Source organism: Meles meles, chromosome 3, assembly GCF_922984935.1.
Source record: "Meles meles chromosome 3, mMelMel3.1 paternal haplotype, whole genome shotgun sequence".
NCBI lineage: Eukaryota > Metazoa > Chordata > Mammalia > Carnivora > Mustelidae > Meles > Meles meles.
In genome coordinates this window covers 37,506,508-37,524,411 of record NC_060068.1, presented here as the reverse complement: position 1 = coordinate 37,524,411, position 17,904 = coordinate 37,506,508, and the positions used below count along the sequence as shown (strand labels likewise).

The 17,904-nt window shown below is 45.8% G+C and overlaps 1 long non-coding RNA gene across 1 annotated transcript in view; it reads left to right on the top strand.

The window, feature by feature from the left end:
• LOC123938726 overlaps positions 1-16,896 on the top strand; it is a 39,884-nt gene extending 22,988 nt beyond the window's left edge. The window contains exons 2-3 of the long non-coding RNA XR_006817765.1: positions 11,115-11,229; positions 16,665-16,896. This is a non-coding gene — a long non-coding RNA (uncharacterized LOC123938726). The remainder of the gene's footprint in view (positions 1-11,114; positions 11,230-16,664) is intronic.
• Positions 16,897-17,904: the final 1,008 nt, after the last annotated feature.

Sequence of the window (17,904 nt, the reverse complement as noted above, 5' to 3'; positions counted from 1 at the left end):
AGGTGAGCATATTCTTCAAAGATGAAGGCGGAATTGTAATTTCCTGATAATTCTGAGAAAAATCTGCTACCCATGGACCTGAATTAAGAAATGCTAAATGAAGTTTTTCAGGCCACGGGAAAATTGTTGCAGTCAGATGCACAGAAATGTAGGTAGTGAACTTCTACCTCTCAACATGGCATGGGCCTCCTCCCACAACAGCACCCTGACTCCCTCTGCAGACCTCCCGACTCCAACTCACCTTCGGTCTGGAGAGCTGCCATCGAAGCCTCACTCTGCTTCCTGCTTACCCAGTGACTCCAACCCAGCTCCTGCTGGGGCAAACCAGTCAACTTCTCTTCAATCAACTGGGCTGAACTACACCTTCTCCAGTGAGGTCTGAACTGCTTTCATGTTTGTCTTTCCCCCTCTGAGAACTCTCTCAACTGTCGGGTACCATCTAGAGCTTCCTTATACTTTATAGTCATCCTTAGGTTGAGGCCCAGAAACTTCCACGTAGACTGTACTTATCATGCCAACAGCCGTCCTGTACTGTTCCGCTCTAGGTACAAACCACTTGCTCCCTGCTTCTGCCACAATGTTGACTTTGGAAGTGTGTTCTGAGGGTGTCTAATAAGTCCCAGAGGAAAACCGACTCCTGTAGGTAGTGGAACATTCTTTTATTTATTTATTTTTAAAGATTGTTATTTATTTATTTGACAGAGAGAGAGCACAAGCAGGGGGAGCAGCAGGCAGAGGAAGAGGGAGAAGCAGGCTCCCCGCTGAGCAGGGAGCCCACTACGGGGCTTGAACCCAGGACCCTGAGATCATGACCTGAGCTGAAGGCAAATGCTTAACCAAGTGAGCCACCCAGGTGCCCTGAGTGGAACATTCTTAAAGTAGGGTGGAATATTTATAAAAGGGTGTCCTCTCCCACAAATGAGAGCAAGGTGGACCTTGATGCAGGCAGAAAGGCTGGGAAGCTGGCACACCTGCAAAGGGTTTGAGTTGTTTGCCTTAGGTTCCAGAAACAGTGATTTTTCAGGTTGAAGGTAGTGGTGGACATTGTTGTATTCTAAAGTGTGGAGACGGTTAGTAAACTCAGATGCCTACCTTTGTTCGCGGTGCCTCGGAGGGTTTCATAAAGGTCAGCATGAGGCAGTGTTAACCTGGAAAGGGTCTTTATCTGTCCCAGATGAGACTGAAGCAGAAATTAAAAATTCAGCAGAAGGAAACAACTGGACCAGAGATGGCCGGGGATGTGTCAGCTTTTGAGAATCCTTGGAAATATCTGGGGAAGGCTGGGATGGTCATTCCAAGCATACTGTTTTGAAAATTAAAGGGCTGTAACCCCATAAGTTCAAATATTGAGGCATACCCAAGAGATATCTGTGTGTTACCTGCATTTATGAACGGGCTTCATTGTCCAAGTGGTAAAATGTTCAGCCAGGAAGGAATTTACCAAGGTTGTATTTCTAATTACACTTTCTGGAGCTGTATTTCTAATTACACCACAGCCAGATTTCCAGTCATTTTTATTTTCTGGTAACACATACAAAAAACGAATCTAAATTGGTAGACGTCAGTAGCCAAGGCTTTCCTCATTTTGAAACCAAACTCTTACTTGATGTCACCTACCAAAAAAGGAACAATTTGGTTTTTTTCAAGGCATATAGATTTGGTTACCAGAAAACATGGTTAGGGGCCATCAATTAAACTAGACGCACGTGTATAGCCTTTGTTCACATGGATTCCTGATTGTGCGAAGAATGGAGGAGTGGTTAATTTTTTGGACTTTGGCATGACTGTGAGATGAAAAAGAAGCAAATCCTCCCTGTGCAGTCCTCTCGGAGGTGTTAGGACCATGGGGACATGCTGATGACAGTGTTCAAAATATTCCTGGGACGAATCCAGAACTTGCTCCTGGGTGCTCTCAAGACGGCGATAGTGTGAGAGGCCTTTCCTGGAAACGGTTTCTGGTCATCTGGTCTGACTTCAGCTGTCGGATGAAAAAAATCATCACCAGTCAGCTCAGAAAATAATCCGAACATCAGATATATTCTAATAAATCTTCCTCTCTGTGATAGCATTGTTATTAAGCTAGATGTTTCTAGTAGGGGTGGGGAGAACTTTCAGTGAGATACAGGAAGGTAACAGCATCCTCTTTGTATTTTTCCGGGAGTTCTTAGTCTCTGTGACTAAAATTTGAATATGGCCTCCACGGTTTTGCAAATAATGTTTTCATATCCGCCTGAAGTTTGGGAGCACGTGGTGCGGGGGGTGTGAAGCCAGAGGGACTTGACCTTCCATTCTAGTGTGGCCGTCTCTGTGTGCTGAGTTCCTGGACCTGTTCCTTCATACTTCGATGGGTGCTTTCAGCTGCAGGTAACTGAGAGCCTAACCCAGCCTGGTTCCCGTAAACAGGGAATCTGTAGTCTACTCATTGGAAAAGAGACTCGAGGGAGGACGGCTGTCGGGGTCCTCTCAGTCCATTGGCTGTCTCGACATCCCTCTGTGATGGTTCTGCCTGGGCCCTCCTCTGTGCATGAGTGTCCTTCTCCGACTGCAATGAGATGGGTGGGTCGGTTGCCAGGGATCACACCTGCCAACCCGATGATAGCCGTACCCGTTATTTGCGTAGTAAAATACTTCGGTACCCGTTTATGAGTAACTATTGCTCTGAACCCGCTAAGTCCTCCCAACATCAGCTGCTAGAGCTCCCCGACCCCCAGAACCTCGCCCCGGTCCAGCACTAACAGGGTGATGTACGGCAAACCGTGGAACTCTAGACCCTGCTTTGGCTATATCTAATGTCCATCACAATAAGTAGGAATCGATTCAACATATGTTAACATTTACAGGAGGACAGCCTGTCTTTCCCTATGGCTTTATTACTTCTTTTACTTATTTTTCAGAGAACAGAAGCGGGGGAGAGGCAGAGGGAGAGGGAGAAGCAGGCTCCCTGCAGAGCAAGAAGCCCAATGCAGGACTCGATCCCAGAACCCTGGGATCATGGCCTGAGCTAAAGGCAGACACTTCACTGACCAAGCCACCCAGGCACCCCGTGACCTTGTTAGTTTTAGAATAAAGTTCAGATCTGGTCACTGCAAAGGGGATCGGGTTACCCCTAAGGTGAGTGGGAGGGAGGACTTCCCCGCTGGGTCAGAAAGGGATGGATATTAGAACAAAAGTCAGAATATGCTCGTTGTCGGCATTCTCTCCCAGACCACAATCCGGTGAGGACCCGATGACATCGGGTGGTGCATTTCTAGAACCGAGTCTGATTCACTGGCTCCCGAGAGGTCCTCGACAGATGGCGGTTAGCCACATTCAAAGTGGTCATGGTGGCATCGCTCTTGTCAGGAACTGGTGAGATTTCACACCACTTGCAGGCTTCACGAGTTAGCCTGCCGTCATTCAGCCGATCTTGGCGAAGGACACCGCGCTCGTGGGGCAGAGACATGGAACCTCAGTACTGGGAGCCGTAGCCAGGGTATCAGCATTTTCTTGCGTCAGGTCCTTGAGGCCCGAGCTCCACAGGGCCATTCCAGGAAGACCCCATGACCCCATATGCAGCGAGTTGCTTTTCAAGAGAGGAACCCAGAGCGTAAGAAAGCCCAATGTTTTCTACGCCGTGCAGGAAACACACCTGTACTTTGCTCCGGAGGGAGGCAGGATCTCTGTTCTCGAAGGCTGTTCTCCGTACAAACCTCCTTGAGAAGCTATTTCAGAACAAAGGCAGCCAGTGCCTCTTTTCACAAGGCAGGCAGCATTTTGAGAGACCCTAGGGAGAATTATCTCTCGGCAGTTGCTGTTGGGTGGTAAGTAGAGAAATTGAACTAGTTTTCCATAGCCAGAAAGTGTAATGTTTCTTACTTGGGGCATTTGACTAGTCCTCTGTTAGAGTAAGAACTGTACTGTGTATGGTATGTTGGTGAGGGACCAAATATTCCTGGGCCCATACATCAGAAGTCTTTTTTTTTTTTTTTAGATTTTATTTATTTACATGAGAGAGAGAGAGAAAGAGAGCATGAGCAGGGGGAATGGCAGAGGGAGAAGGAGACTCCCCACTGAGGAGGGAGCCTGACACGGGGACCCGATCCCAGAACCTTGAGATCATGACCTGAACTAAAGGCAGACACCCAACCAACTGAGCCACCCAGGCGCCCCCCAGAAGTCTTGATAGATGAGGTGAACTTATTATGTGTGATCAGTGTCCATGAGGACGACTCACAGTGAAGTGTTCACCAGTCCCTGGGGCAGCTCTCACTGGCATGTCTGACAAATGACCCAGGCAAGCAGAAACTCAAGCCCAAACGTGGAAAATCTAACACAACACTCATCCACAACCAGATAACATCTCCTCCCCTTAAATTAAATGGACACTGAAGAGGGTGGATGAATCCGGAGGAAGGAGGATTGGCTTACCTGGGAAAAGACAGCAAGATAGAGAGTGTTCAGCCAGAGAGATCCATAGCTACTCAAAGCCAATACTTAACCATGAACAAAGAGATAGAAGGTTTTCTGTAAACATACAGCAGCGCCGGACCTCCACTCGAGTATCATGGCCAAAGGCGAACTTTGTTTCTCTGATTCACCAGTAAATGGTGCAAGACGTGCTTGCTTAAAAACCTTTACTGATGAGGGCGGCCGGGTGATGCTGTCCCTGGCGTGTCTGACTCTTGGTTTTGGCTCAGGTCATGATCCCAGGATCCCGGGATCAAGCCCCACATCAGGCTCCGGGCTCAGAAGTGAGTCTGTTTCTCTCTCTCCCTCTGCCTGCTTGTTCTCTCTCTCTCTCTCTCTCTCATAAATAAATAAAACATATAAAAAGATAAGAAAAAACAGAACACAGTCCAGTAATGTGATCCGTGAGTATTCAGGTTATTAATAATAAATTATTATTTATAATAACAGATGAATTCAGGACATATAAATTCAGAGCGGTGTTTATAATTTTTCAGGAATGAATCTAGAGCCTCAGCTTCGTACTGTGTTCCTCCACAACACTGATATGTCCCGTACTTGGGAAAAATCATATGCAGGTAAAATTGGTAATAAATGCTCCACCCCCTTTCAAGGTATAATATTGCGCAAGCAAGTACCTAATGGGGAATGTCTGTCGTCCCTTCCCGACAACACGGGCCTTGGGATAGATGGGGTATCGTGGCCTAGTCCCAGCTGGCTATTTCTAAGAAATGAAGTCTTTCCACGACAGAGACTCTGTTCCTAAAGGAAGTTCCCTGTTCATTATTTCAATCCATCGGCATCCCTGGGAGTTCAGCAACAGAAGATCCTTTGCTTTAGGATGGCAAGGTATAAATAGTTCCGTAGGAGTGAATGCCTGTATTGTCTCATAATATTGAAGGCATTGGAATGTAGCTGTGAAACAGGTTTCACGCTGTTGGACCATTTCTTGGGGGAAAACAAAAATGACTTGAACTAATTCATCCCTCCAAGAGCTAATGAATTCAACTGCTCCTGTTTTGAGCCTGGCTTCCAACTGTATGCCCGATTAACCTGGCTTTATTTAAAGGAGGGAGGCGTGGAAATGATCCAGTCAATGAAGAAGGCACAAAAACAGAAACACAAAACAATGTTGATGAAGTCAGCTTTTGAGAGGGGTGGTGGACCTGGGGAGAAGCACTACCTCTCCGGGCCAGCCTACATTTGAGAGCGAACGTGGACGTGGTGATGCGGAGGGACTGATTTCGTGCAGCGCAGAGGGGAGAAGAGCATTCCTGCTAGGCTCCTGAAGTAGACAGTCTCACACCCCCTCCGCCTTCCGAGGGGAGAAACGCCTTCCTCCAGCACCTTCCCAAATTGCATCACAGAGGACACACTGTGTGTGTGTGCGGGGCTGGAAACGGAAGGCTGTCAGCCAGGCATTTTCAATCTAAAACAACCTTGACTTTGCCTACATACTATTTTGCCCTCGTCCTTCCTCAGATCCAGCTGTCCAGCTGTCTGTCCATCTCCTCCCCACCCCCGCTCAGCCTTGCTCTTCCGAGATCTCGCTCCAGCTGATAAGGTAGGAGTGCTCGTCCTGTGCCCAGCCTTGTCCTAATGTATATTTGACCCATGCATCAGGCCTGTGTTTCTTTTTTTTTTTTTAAGTAAAGATTATTTATTTATTTATTTGTCAGAGAGAGAGAGAGCACGTGCATGTGCAGAAGCCAGGGGGAGGGACAGAGGCAGAGAGGGAAGCAGGCTCCCCGCTGAGCAGGGTATAATATATAATATAATATTATATTATTATAATTTTTATTATTTATATTTATATTTCTATAAATACATTTCTATTTATATATATTCATTATTTATTATATATATAATATATATATAAAATATGTATATTTATATATTATTTATATATTTATATATTTTATATTTTATTTATATATATATAAAATATATTTATATATTTTACACGTATATATGTATACACACACACACACACATATATATGTATGTATGTATATATATATATATATATATATATATATATATATATATATTTGATCCCAGGACCCTGGGCATTCGACATGGGACTCTATCCCAGGACCCTGGGATCATGACCTGAGCCCAGCAGAGGGAGCCACCCAGGCGCCCCCAAATAGAGAACATTTTAAAAGGACTAAGTGGACTTCCGTTTCTAGGAAGCTGGAACAGACATGCTTTTCCCTATCCTTCCCAGTAAATACAACCAAAAACTCTAGACATTGTATATAAAAAATAAAAGACTCTGAAGGATGGCGAGAGGAGGTTGGTAGTCTCTGAGCAGCAGGGATCTCCAGAACAACTTGGCATTTGATTTCCTGGGTTTTCTTTCTGCCCTCCTGTATCCCTGCCTTGGCGCTGAAGATGCCATCTGGCCAGGAAAAGCCAGCAGGGACAGACACACAGAGGTCCAGGCAAAGCCTATACCCTGTAGCCAAAGGACGGGAAAAAGGACAGCCTAGTAAGGCAGAGAATTTTGACATAACTTTGCCATTCTATCCCAGCTGCACACCATGGAGAAAACTGGGGTCCCAGCCCAGCAAATGTTGAGTGGGGTGTCCGCCCTCCCTGTGCTATAAGAAGGCGGTGGAGACTGCTCTCCATGGTGTTTGTAATCATAATGCTTCCAGAAATTTGCAAACTGAAATGGTGAGTTTTCTTTCTTTTTTATGGCTGAGTAATATTCCATTGTAGATCTGTACTGTCTCTTCTTTACCCATTCATCAGTCAGTAGACACGGGCTGCTTCCATAATTTGGCTATTGTAGATAATCCTGCAATAAACATGGGGGGGGCGGTGACATGTATCCTTTTGAATCAGTGTTCTTATATTTTGGGGGCAAATACCCAGTAGTGCAATTACTGGATTGTTGGGTAGTTTCATTTTTAACTTTCTGAGGATACTCCATATTATTAAAAACTTTAATTTTTAAAAAAGTGTGGGAAAAAAGTGTGCACAATACATGAGTAGATTCTAATCTGTTTTTTATTTTATTTGTTTATTTATTTGACAGACAGACATCAAAAGTAAGCAGAGAGGCAGGCAGAGAGAGAGAAGAAAGCAGGCCTCCTGCTGAGCAGAGAGCCCGATGTGGGGCTTGATCCCAGATGTGGGGCTCGATCCCAGGACCCCGGGATCATGACCCGAGCTGAAGGCAGAGGCTTTAACCCAGGAACCCCCAGATTCTAATCTGTTTTAAAAATTCAAACTCTAGGGGCGTCTGGGTGGCTCAGTGGGTTAAAGCCTCTGCCTTCAGCTTGGGCTTCGGTTCGGTTCGTGATCCTGGGGTCCTGGGATCGAGTCCCGCATCGGGCTCTCTGCTCAGCAGGGAGCCTGCTTCCTCCTCTCTCTCTCTCTGCCTGCCTCTCTGCCTACTTGTGATCTGTCTGTCAAATAAATAAATAAAATCTTTAAAACAATGTTCAAACTCTATAAACATCCGGAGGAGAAGGCAATCGTGGCCAACACCTCTTAGTTTGATGTACACCCTTTCAGACAACTTTATGTCCATTTATATACATACATACATATTTACAGATCTACATTTAGAAATCTAGTCATTGAAATTTTTTTAAATGTAAGTGGCATCGTTCTAGTACATTTTTAAAAAGATTTTGTTTATGTATTTATTTGAGAGAGAGAGAGAGAGAGAGGGCACACAACCAGGCAGAGAGGCAGAGGAAGAGGGAGAAGCAGGCTCCCCACTGAGCCAAGAGCCCGACATGGGGCTCGATCCCACGACCCTGAGATCATGACCTGAGCTGAAAACCCACTGAGCCACCCAGGCGCCCCTTAAAGCCTTTTTAAAAAGAGTATCATGATACTACATGCTCATACATGATATTTACAGTCAGTACAGGCTTCCCCCCCACACACACACTGTTATGGACATACCACACAATTATTCACAAATCAATCACTCTCTTAGGGGACATATTGTTCTTACTCTTTATACATGTGTACATGTATTTTTCTGGAGGCAATAAATTATAATTGGAATTTCCTAACTGAAAATCATGCACATGTAAAGTGTCAGTCCTGGGGGGACCGGGGAGGCTCAGTCGGTTAAGTGTCTGCCCCACATCTGGAACCTTCCATCTCTGAGCTGAGAGCCTCGGGCAGAATAGCTCCCCACCTCTGCGCCAACCTTCTCCAGCATTGTCCTCTGTCAGTCCAATCCTGTCTTCTTTCTGCCTTCCGGGGAATCTGCAACACGTCCTCCATGTAATGGCAGCTCTCGTCTTCTAGCATTGCTGTAGTACTTTTTTTTTTTTAAGATTTTATTTATTTCAGAGAGAGAGAGCATGAGTGGGTGGTGCAGAGGGAGAAGCAGACTCCTCGCTGAGCGGGGAGCCTGATGCGGGACTCGATGCCGGGACTCCAGGATCATGACCTGAGCCCGAAGGCAGCTGCTCAACCAACTGAGCCACCCAGGTGCCCCAAGCATTACTTATTTTTAAAAATATATATGCTGTTAATTGAAAGGATTTGGGGAGGTGGGCCTCTGGGCTCAGGCTGACATCACGTTCTCAGAACCGTCAAAAGAGAAACACTGGCTCCGAATCTTTACATAGAAACTCTCTAGGAAATTTTCCTCTTTTGGAAATCTCTGACCCTGAAACCCGCCCGTGGGCTCTGTGAAACATCATGGGTACTGTTAGTTTTTCCGGTGAATGCCTCTAGCTGTGGGTCATGGAGCAGAGGATGGACATTTTTATATCACCCTAATGATGAATGGCTTGAAATCAAATCCTGGCAGAGTATCAAAGACTCACATCCCAAACGCAAGGGTAAAAGTTCTCTCTCTTGAAAAGGTAGAACATTGAGCTTGTTTTTTTTTTTTTAAATGCTGAGTATATTTATCATAGACTTTTAATCTAACAACCCGAAAGAAAACCCATGGTGCCAGAGAAAGAAAGCCTCCAAAGAATAAAGAATAAATTGGGGAAAGCAATAAAACCTCCTTTAAAAGCTTTGCTTGTTTTATTTTATTTTTTTATTTAATTTTTTTTTATTTTTTAAAGATTTTATTTATTTATTTGACAGACAGAGATCACAAGTAGGCAGAGAGGCAGGCAGAGAGAGAGAGGGAGCAGCAGGCTCCCCGCTGAGCAGAGAGCCCCATGCGGGGCTGGATCCCAGGACCCTGAGATCACGACCCGAGGCGAAGCCAGAGGTTTAACCCACTGAGCCACCTAGGCACCCCTGCTTTGCTTGTTTTAAAGAGCAGCAAAATGACCTCATGTCCCATACGAAACTCTTAAATCTGGACACAGGCATTCTGTTTTCTGTTTCAAGTCCCGTACAAGAGTCCAAGCAAGGGGCACCTGGGTGGCTCAGCGGGTTAAAGCCTCTGCCTTCGGCTCAGGTCATGGTCCCAGGGTCCTGGGATCGAGCCCTGCATCCGGCTCTCTGCTCAGCAGGGAGCCTGCTTCCTCCTCTCTCTCTCTCTGCCTGCCTCTCTGCCTACTTGTGATCTCTGTCAAATAAATAAATAAAATCTTAAAAAAAAAAAAAAAAAGAGTCCAAGCAAACGATTTGTCCCGCTGGTGCCCTACCTTGAGCTACCGTGGGATTTCACCTGCTCAGATCGGAAGGAAGGATTCTGGCCACAAAGTCCAGCCTCAAGGCTGGATCTCAGCAATGCCACAAAGCAGAGTTGTTGCGGTTTTTTGTTTTTTGGGGTTTTTTTTTTTTTGTCTTTTTTTAAGCACCCTGGTTCCCCACTTTGGGCAGTCTTTTTCTTCTTGTGTTTTCTTCTGTCTCCCAGCCCTTAAGAATGTTCATATTTTTTATTAAATTTAGGAGCAAATGAATGGCTTTAGCTTCAGCTTTCCGCTGCTTGGAAAATGCCTGCTTGTTAACATATGTGCTGGAATTACGGAAGGCTGGGGTGAGCTAGCAGGTGTGGAGCAGGTGCCGGGGGACGGTGTGGGCGCCCGGACATTCAAGCGCATGAGGTTTAGGTTAAAAAGTGCTCCCCTCGGGGCGCCTGGGTGGCTCAGTGGATTAAGCCGCTGCCTTCGGCTCAGGTCATGATCTCAGGGTCCTGGGATCGAGCCCCGCATCGGGCTCTCTGCTCCGCAGGGAGCCTGCTTCCTCCCCCCACCCCCCGCCTGCCTCTCTGCCTACTTGTGATCTCTCTCTCTGTCAAAAAAAAAAAAAAAAAGTGCTCCCCTCAGCCACACACCTGGGTGCCACTTCCAGAGTCTCCCTGGGGCTTCCATCCAGTTGGGGCCAAAACAGGGTGTTGCTTTTGTGCCTTTTAGGTTCAGAGATGAGTTAGGTAGGAGTCAGCCAGGCCCTGAGCAGTTAACCTCTCAGAGATGAGCCTCTCAGAGGCCTCCAGGGGAGGAAAGTTGTGAGAATGGGTAAGACCTTGGGCCCTCCTCTACCTTCCTTTTTAAAAAATTTTATTTATTTATTTGAGAGAGAGAGAGAGAGCATGAGCGGGGAAGGAGAGGAGGGAGAGGGAGAAGCAGGGATCCCGATGCAAGGCTCGATCCCAGGACCCTGAGATCATGACCTGAGCCGAAGGCAGAGGATTAACCCACTGAGCCATCCAGGCGTCCCCTCCTCTACCTTCTTCTTCAACCAAAACAATTCCTTGTTTGTCCCCCCCTTTTTTTTTCCAGTGTAAAATGTTGAAAAGGGGAGTCCCAATAAAGATGTCCCAATAAAGATGGAAAGAGAAGGTAATCATGTTTTCTGGAATGGAAAAGGCTCTGCTCCCTTCTTCTCCGAGCTCAGGTGAGTTCAGTGTGCAGATGCTATGATGAAATAAGTCTGGGTCAAAGAAGGCTTTGGCCAAAAATCACATCAGGCCAAGGGCGATTGTGGTGGCCTACAGCAGGGGGCCTGTGCCTTCCACCCTTGGCACAGGAAAGGTAACGTAGATGAGAGACATTTTCGGTGACCAAGGAAAATCAGGCTGTGGCAAAGAACATGTATTTTAACCAACTCTCCAAGCCTCAGTGTCCTCATCTGTCAAATGGGAATGATGGCAGGTGCCTCACAGGGCAGTGGGGACAATTGAACATGTAATACATGCTAAGCTCTCTGTCCAGTGTTTGGCCCGCGGTCAACGCACACGTGGGCCATTGTCACTAAGCATATGCTGGCCCGAGTCCCTGTCCTGTCCCTCGGGGGGAACCACATGGCACCCAGCTGGACAGGAGGTGCTGGATACCATTGTTCTTCTCAGCCTGTGTCCTGTGTCCTCCCATCTCCCCACCTGGCACCGTGTCGGGCGTACGGTGAGTTCTGAACGGGTTCTTGTCCGTTGCCTCCTAAGTTCTGCAGCTGAGCTCAGACACCCCCTTTTCTCCTGCAGCCCCCGAGATCCTGTGGCTCTACCTGGCCTTGTTTCTGTTTGCTCTTTTATAGAGAATGCCACCTGTGTCTAGGCACATTCTGACTTTTTTAAAAATTTTTTTAGAAAAAGAAATTTCAGCGATTTGATCTTTTGGTCTACCTACATGAGGTCGAGGAAAAGAAAGGAGAAAAAAATCAAGTTTTTTTAAGTGTACCTTTTGAGTCAACCCAGTAAGAACTTGGTTTTTTCCTGCTCTTAAACTATAGGATGTTGGGAGAAATAAAAAATGTGGTTTCACTTTGCTTTATATTCTCCACTTGGAAAAAGAGGAGAAAAATGGGTTTTTGAATGCAGTGGTGATTGTTGTGTTTTTATAAGACGATGTCAATAAAGAGGCATCCCATAAAGTGTATTCAATAGTAGGGACGTGAAGAGGATTGCATTTTTCTCCACCACTGAGTGAATTTTAAGTTAAAAGTGGATCTGATATATGATGAATTTTGTACTTTATCAGATAGCAAAAGAAATCAGTGAGTTAAACCTTCAAATATGCATGATAGGTATTACAGTTAATGTTGAACTCACAAAGGAGTTTTTTTTAATATTTTATTTATTTATTTGACAGAGAGAGAGATCACAAGTAGGCAGAGAGGCAGGCAGAGAGAGAGAGAGAAACAGGCTCCCCACCGAGCAGAGAGCCCGATGCGGGGCTCGATCCCAGAACCCTGAGATCATGACCTGAGCCGAAGGCAGAGACTTAAACCACTGAGCCACCCAGGCGCCCCCACAAAGGAGTTTTTATGTTTAGCATATACTTTACTTTTTAGAAAATATTCATTTATTTATTTGAGCTGGGACGAGCAGAGGGAAGGGGAGAAAAAGAAACTTAAGCAGACTCCCTGCTGTGCGTGGAGCTTGACGTGGGGCTTGGTGTCACGACCCTGAGATCACCACCTGAGCTGAAACCAACAGTCGGACACTCAACTGACTGAGCCCCCCAGGAGCCCCACTTTAACTTATACTTTAAATACAAATAAAAATGAAATAGTACAGTCACTTGGGAATACACTGTGTCAGTTTCCTAAAAATGGTATCATCTAGCAGCTGTACTTATGCGTGTTTATTCCAGAAAAAATGAAAATTAACGTTCACACAAAAATTTGCCCACGCATACTCATCGTAGCTTTATTCACCATCTATTGTCCCAAGCTGGAAATGACCCCAGTGTCCTTACCTGGGGCACGGTTGAACGATTCATGCTATGTCCATACCGTGGACCACTACTCAGCCATAAAAAGGATGAATTCCAGATACATGCATCAGGAATTCTGTGAAGGAAAGAAGCCAGTCTCAAAAGGTTACATTCCCTCTGACAATATTTATGTAACACTCTTGAAGTGTAACAAAATTACAGAGATGGAGAACAAATCACTGGCTGAAAAAACTGTGAAGGAGAGAGGTCTTAGCTATAAAAGGGTAGCACAAAGGAAGCTTGGGTTGATGAAGCCGTTCTGTGTTCTGATTCTGGTGATAAAATTGCATAGAATTGCACACACACACACACACACACACACACACACACACCAGCATATAACTGGTGATGCCTGGTGAAGCTCTTTGTCCTCTGCCAACATCAGTGTCCTGGTTTTGTTGCTGAACTCGAGCTCTGCAAGTTGGTGCCATTGGAGCAAGCTGGGAGAAAGGCATGCAGGACCTCCCTGCATAGATATTTTGCAACTGCTGGTAATGCTCTAATTCTTCCCAAGATAAAAACTTAAAACAAAATTACGAAAAGGAAATACAGGAGTCCTGTGCAAGATCAATTTCCACTGCAGATGTTAGCTTTTCCTCAATAGACCTATCTAGCAAGGGAGTCTTATGGTATTAGAAATGATATACAGAACATGAGCCTTGGTGGCTCAGTCGGGTAAGCTTCTGACTTTTGATTTTGGTTCAGGTCATGATCTCAGGATTGTGAGATTGAGCCCCAGGGACGGCTCTACACTCAGCACACAGTCTGCTTGAAAGTCTCTCTCTCTTCTTCTGCTCCTCCCCCAACTCATGTGCTCACTCTCTCTCACAAATAAATAAACACAAAATTTAAAAAAAAAAAAAAAAGGTAAGCTTTGGGGCTCAAAAATGTAACCCAACAAACTTTCTCTTTGATTTGTCTTTCTCTCCATCCGCACTTAGCACTTAACACAGATGGAGTCGATTTGACCATAAAAACTTTGCTCTCCGAAATAACGATTACATTTGAACTCCCAAGGATTTTGATTAATCTCTTAAACATTCAAGAGAGGGGCACCTGGGTGGCTCAGTGGGTTAAGCCTCTGCCTTCGGCTCAGGTCATGATCTCAGGGTCCTGGGATCAAGCCCCTCATGGGGCTCTCTGCTCAGCAGGGAGCCTGCTTCCTTCTCTCTCTCTGCCTACTTGTGATCTCTCTCTGTCAAATAAATAAATAAAATCTTAAAAAAAAAAAAAAAATCCAAGAGCGCTCCCAGCATAGCTGTTCAAGAATGCACACACTTGTCCCTATTTTCAGAGAAAGAAAATGAAGCGTCAAGTTTCTCCCTGCTTGCCTGCTGCATACTACAGATTTAAAATTCCTTATTCTCCACAGTTCTCTGTATGTCTTTCTCTTCTGTTTGATCCTTTTAATGACTGCATGAGGTGGGTAGAGGAAAGAACAGGAGCAGAAATCCCAGGCTGCTAATTTGATCATTCTTCTATGAATTGCTGAGACGATCACACGTCGCCAGACACAGGTGTCTCCAGTAATTCAGAGACCACCCTCCCCTCTCCCCGCCCCCATATCGCTCACATATTACACTAAAGGGACACAAAAATGTGACATGACTTGACAACTCCCCCAAAGAACTATGCCGATGTAAACATTGTACTGTTTGGTCCATTCCATTCTGCAACATTTCATTCTGCTCGTTATCCTGCGAGGTAGGCATCTTATAGATAAAGAAAGCACATCACCCGTAAATTTGCAAAGGAAGTCTAGAGGTGACTGAGTCTGGGGCTTGTCCTGGCCCAGCCATGCTCACACTGACTCGGCTGTCAGCTTCTGGAGCCATGCTATGGGGTGTGAATCTCAGCTCCGCCACGTATGAGCTGTGCCTTCCGGGCCGGTTACATGACTTCTCTGTGCCACAGGCCCCTCATCTGTAAATTAAGGGCAGTAGTAACAACCAGCAGATCCTGAGGATCAAAGAACTTCATGGATATAAACCCCTTAGTCAGGAGCTACGGATAAGCAACAGCCCACTGCCTGTTTTGGGAAATTAAGCTTTATTGGAATAGACCCACACTCATTCCGTACGTGTTATCTGTGGCTCCTTTCTCACTCTAACAGAGACACTGAGCAGGTAAAACCGAGATCATGGCCCACAGAGCCCAGAACATTTGCCAGCTGGTCCTTTCCAGAAAAGTTTGCCATCACCTGATTTAGTTGAGTACGTGGCAGAAGCTAAGTGCCGTTGTCCCTGTTGCTGTTAATGTTCACACCGAAGGCTTGGAGAACAGACTCCCCCATCACTGAGGGTCCAACACCATTCATACCTCAAGTAATACGTGTTTCGATCATAATTCACTTAAACATCCCGTGCACTCGGCCATGCCTTAGGCCTGTGTTGGGGGGAATCCTCCTGGTAGAACAGGTCTCTCCTTACTGAGAAAACTGCAGTCACTTTAGGTTAATCTTTGGGGGTATTTTTTGTCAAAAAATCTTGGTTTGGGGCAAAGTTGCAGCATGATTTTTCCGGGACACATCAACCAACGTGTTTGCAAGAGAGCATGAGACAGTGGACTGCTTCCCCCCAACCAAACTTCCGGCCACCTGCTGGGTCCCCATGGTCATGTCCTCTGGGGAAGGGAAGCATCATTACCTAAAAGGCCCTGCTCTTTCTGGGGGACGGGTCTAAAGCTGAGGAAGAACAAAGGGGAGAGATCACAAACTCATCTGGATTTGCAACAGGTGGGAAATGAAATTCGGAATCCTGTCACTGGCCCAGGTAGATCTCCTGGCTGAATTTGTCTCAGCCCCATTCAGAAGGCCGAAACAGATCTACTCTTCCCACGGCCTGCAGGGTGAGCTATGAAACCACAAGTCAGATTATTTCCCTCCCTTGAGTAAACCTCTAGAGTCACCCACCGACTTCTCATTTCAGCATACCATCCAAATTCCTTGACCCTGCTCCATCTCCTTCTCTGACCTTAGTCTGCCCTGCCTCTCTCCCCCTCGCTCCCCTGGGCTGACCATGGAGGCCTTCTTTGGTTGCCAACCCTTGTGCCTGCTTGGCTCCCTCTTGTCCCTGGTTCCTGCTCATGTCTCAGCCCCAACCAACTTTCTCTGGAGACCACCCCTCACATTTTCCAGCCCTCCTTCCGTTTGAGGTCATTCATCACCCTCATCACCAGCTGAAAGGATCTTGTTGATTTGCTTGCTGACTCGGAGATGGTCTGTCTTCCTGCACTAGCACATAAGCTCTGGGAGAGCCTGGAATCTCTCTTACAAAATTGGTACTTGATAAATAGTTGTTCAGTGAACGAATGAGCTGGCGAGGTTTTTAACCCCACAACTTTAAAAAGAAAGAAACAAAACAAACAAACAAAAAAAAACTGGCCGAGGTAGAAGATAAGAACGCTTCAGGGAACATTCATTTAGGGGAAGGAGCAGTATGTGGTTGGAGTGCAGTCAAGGGACAGAAGAACGTGTCTGCAAAACTATTTGGAATGTGCTTTCCAAAATGCCTTTTGATACATGCATCCTCTCTCCTGCTAGTTAGGCAAAGGACTTGGAAAGTCTGTGGAAATGTGTTTTAACCAGCAATTATACTCCTCCTTGTTAATCTTCCTCAGACTGCTGGGAAACTGAGCAAACGGTTGTAACTGACCTGAGCACTGAGTCCCCTGAATGCCAGCAGGTCGCCATCCTCTTCAGTGTCTCTGGGATCACGCATGCTCCAAAAGTCAAGTCCCTTCTTCAGAAGAAAACACAAATGACTCAAGAACGTTCTTTGAGCTTTTTGTTTGTGGCTCCATTTCCTATATTTTAAAAAAATATGTAAAGTTGGGGCACTTGGGTGGCTCAGTTGGTTGAATGTCTGCCTTCAGCTCAGGTCATGATCCTGGGGTCCTGGGATGGAGTCCTGCATTGGGCTCCCTGCTCAGCAGGGAGTCTGCTTCTCCCTCTCCCTCTGCCCCTGCTTGTGCACTATCTCCCTCTCTCCCTCTCTCTCTTGCTGTCAAATAAATAAATAAATAAATAAATAAAATCTTTTGAAAATATATGTAAAGTTATTAACATATAGAAAAGACCGTTAAGGAAAATGCCCTTGCACCTGACAGTAGTTCTTCAATATTTTCACAAAAACTAAAAGTAGAATTGTTGTAGGGAAGAAATGACATCCTTAGCCTTTGGAAAGCCCCTCTAAGAGAGTTCTGTTTCTTTTTTAAGTTTTGTTTAACTTCTCTCTACACCTAGCGTGGGACTTGAACTCACAGTCACGACCCTGAAATCAAGAGTAGCAGACAGAGCCAGCCAGGCACCCCCAGGGTTCTTTTTCAGTAGTACTAAAATTAAATAAACAGGGATGCCTGGGTGGCTCAGTGGGTTAAAGCCTCTGCCTTCGGCTCAGGTCATGATCCCACGGTCCTGGGATCGAGCCCCACATCAGGCTCTCTGCTCAGTAGGGAGTCTGCTTCCCCCTCTCTCCCCCTCTGCCTGCCTCTCTGCCTACTTGTGCTCTCTGTCTGTCAAATAAATAAATAAAATCTTTTTAAAAAATTAAATAAACATTCCACACAGAATGAGAGCTGGAAACAGCCCCTTCAGTTACCTGCACCAGGGCAAACGAAGGCTGCAGTGAAAACAAGCATGTGGCCCTTCCAGATCTGCTCTGAGGACCAAGCATGTCCAGTGCACTGGACAACAGATATCACATTGAAAGTATTTAAATTAACATACAACATAAAATGCATAGGTCCATACCTGTGGAAAGCTCTAGATGAACTTCACAAGTGAAAGGCAGAATTGAAGGGAATTCATTGACTTTAAAGAAAAAAAAATGCATTTCTATGTGACAAGTTTCTAAGTAGA